At 39.6% G+C, this 3,221-nt stretch overlaps 1 protein-coding gene across 2 annotated transcripts in view; it reads left to right on the top strand.

Moving 5' to 3' along the window:
- Positions 1–1,695: 1,695 nt before the first annotated feature.
- LOC102305133 (potassium inwardly rectifying channel subfamily J member 10) overlaps positions 1,696–3,221 on the top strand; it is a 36,914-nt gene continuing 35,388 nt past the window's right edge. For both annotated transcript variants that reach the window (XM_042219070.1, XM_005918092.3), the window contains exon 1: positions 1,696–2,066. The gene's annotated coding sequence lies outside the window, so the exon portion shown is untranslated. The remainder of the gene's footprint in view (positions 2,067–3,221) is intronic.

Raw genomic sequence — 3,221 nt, 5'->3', positions numbered from 1 at the left:
GATGTCTCGAGTACTTCAGCACCTTGAGGTTTTAAATGATCAAAGTCATGCTCAAAAAGAGAAGATGGTGAGATCATTACTTTTTTTGCAGGTACCATATTTGATGACATATCTTCAATTAGAATATGTTGATACTAATACTTTTTAACTAAGTGAGAAAAAAAACGTCAGTAAGTGGTATAATAAAGATAAAGTTTTAAAGTAAAAGGGAAGCCATATTTTTATCGTTCCCCCTTGCTTGGTCCAACTTCCTAGTCAAGTCAGAAGTACTGACTGTAATTTACAAGAACTGTGGAGGAAATTGAATGTGGGTTGAGTGATGCTCATACAGGTTGGGGTAAAATTAGCACTGAGGGTCGACTTTACGTTCAGTGCACAAACTTACATATAATTAGTGTGCAGTGCAGCAACTTTATTTGGACAGATACTTTCCTCACATAGTTACATAGTTAATAAAGGTAGTTTCCGCACATAATATACCTGCCAAAAACAGATAAACTCTAGACTGCGGGGCTATTAATGCACGTGCAGGTTAGCATGCATTATTTTAACAAAGTGAAATACTTGGCTAAATGCTCGAATGTTGTTGTGTTGTAATAACTGGATTTTCAGGCTAAATTACTTAGAGCTTGATTGTCACTGTGACCACAAAACAACCCTTGAAGAAAACTATTACTTCTACTTTTACTTTAAACTTTATAAACTAACACACACTTTATAATTCTTGCGCTCATACACTAATGTTGAAATACAAGCACCTTGCGTGGAGATGCCCTGCAAAATGCAGGAACAAATAACCAACTAACTGCCACAAATGAGAAGAATAAACGTTCATGCTGCTTCAGCCTACGCTTTGATTTTAGGATTCTTGCTCCTGCAGCTTTATAGATGTGCATGCAAAAACTGACTGCGTAAGAAAAGTTCAGACAGCGTGGTTTAATCTTATCTTTTTCCTTCCTCTTCAAAGGCCACACGCTTGCATTGCCACGATCACACATATTTTCCGTTTCTTTTGAATACACAGAAAACTTTTACACAGTTTCACAGTGGTTATTTAGTTTCCACCGTACTGACTTCCTCTTCCTCTTCGTCTTGTTTTTTTGGCGGTCGGGGGTAATACAGAAAGGCTCCAGTGTTGCTTTAAAATAGAACATCTTGATGGCAACAATAACAACACAAAAATAAAGTTCAGGGCTGATCCTGCACTTTGTTCAAAGTGGACTCTTCTGCACATGTGACCAATGGTCCTCATTGACCAATGGTCCTCTTTCTATTAAATAATGCTTTGTCACCCTCTCCTGAGCCAAACCATGGGGTTGTATTCACCTCACGGATGCCCCTCTTTATGTGGCGGAGCTTAACAGGATGCTCCGTACAGACGCTCTTGGACACAGCAAACGCCGGGCACAGAAGAAATGAATAGGGTGCTCTGTGGTTTCCCCTAAAAGAGTGTTTGTGTGTGTACTTGTGTGTGTGTGGGTTTGCTGCAGGGGGTGGTTTGTTAGGGCCATTTGTTGGCGCGTGCACATGTCCTTGTGTGCGTTTGTGCAGAATGTGCACGCGAGGCACTGAACATGTGTGTTTATTTCTCTCTGCGTGAATCTGGTGTGCTGCCTGTATGATGTATTCATGGCCCTTTGTGTCATTTTAATAAAAAAAAAAGGAAAAAGGGAGACTGTGGGGAGTGGCGATCAATTATTACACCAATTACACAGACTTTCAGGACGCAACAGGGATTCAGGAATGAGAGAGCTCAGGGGGAACAGTGAGAGAGGGGCCTGTTATAAAGCCAAGTCCTGTCACTTTGGGAAGAATTTGTAGCCAGTGAGAGCGGGCTTTGGGTCCGAAACAAGAGCCCGATGAGCCAGTGACTGTCTCCATAATTCTCCTCAGCGGTGTATCAGTGTCGTGGGACGCAGGGTGTTGAAGTTACTCCTGCAGAGTTACAGTCCCAATTGTGTCCTGTGAGCATGACAACAAAGCAGCCATGTGGACGAAAGGCTGAGGCTCCAGGCTCCTAACTCCTCTCTGTACGGGTCAATTAGATTGCAGCCTGCGCTGAAAAGGTAAGCAAATGAATTCTCAACAAAGTGCGCTGGAAATACGAAAGAATAAATCAGAGTTGGACCCGATGATCATTAGACTCGTAAAGTAATAATTCTCCATGGAATTAATTCTCCAGGACAAAGAGATTGTGTAGATGTGTGTAGTTATACATTTGAGCTTATTAAATTGATTTGATTTTTTACTACATGTATTGTTGAACCTAAACAATATTTCAGAAAATTAGATCATGAGAGCATTGCCTTGCACAATCAGAGGTTGCAAAACACAAAAATCCATGACAGTAGCATAAACGATCTTGAATATATCATTTACAAAATAAAAAGTTAATAAAGGGGACTTGTCTTTTTGTGCTGCATTTTGAAGTAAAGTTTCACAGTTCCTTAAAGTGTTTCTCTTAATATCTTGGTTTCCGGAAGATGATAGATAGATGGACATTTTATCAGCAATCAGCTTGTCAGCAATGATCAGTTTGTTCTTTCCATCTCTGTAAAACATACCATATAAAACAAACTTAAAAATGGTTTGAAAGCTGTGGATACAAATTGAGTTCAGTTTATTTCACAGTGTAAACCAGGCAGAAGGTTTATTATTGTGCATATTTGCTCCAGTTTATTATTTCAGTTTACCTTAAAAAAAGGTTCAATGCTGCCTCAAAAGAGGTAAATCAATAGTTTTTGGTGAAGATCTGATCAACACTTGAAGAAGTTTACACTTCCCCGCATCTCCATCGCAATGACACTATAGCATGATATTGTCGATTATATTTCCCCAAATCTGATCTTTAAAGAGGGAGAACACGTCTAATAAATGAACTTTAGATCGTCAGTAAAAAGACGCTTAGAGGATGAGAAAAAAAGTTTTTATTTCTTAATGAATCTTAATGAATATTTTGACAGAAGGAAAAAAACAGAAATAACAAATAAAATAAGAAGGGGGAGAAAAGTGTGTGTGAGTGTGTCTGGAGGGGAGGGAGGGGGATTACTCCTCACTCCAGAATACTAATGAGGGCCTTTTGTCACAGATCTTTCTCTCTTTCCCCTTCTGTCTGTGTGCTCTCATTTTCCACTTTACTCATTTCTCCCTCTCTTTCATTTTCACACACACACACACACACACACACACACACACACACACACACACACACACACACACAC

This window comes from Haplochromis burtoni, unplaced genomic scaffold, assembly GCF_018398535.1.
Source record: "Haplochromis burtoni strain Fernald_Lab_line unplaced genomic scaffold, NCSU_Asbu1 Contig_27, whole genome shotgun sequence".
Lineage (NCBI taxonomy): Eukaryota > Metazoa > Chordata > Actinopteri > Cichliformes > Cichlidae > Haplochromis > Haplochromis burtoni.
The sequence above is the reverse complement of the archived record's forward strand: the minus strand, read 5'-3'. Positions and strand labels throughout refer to the sequence as shown.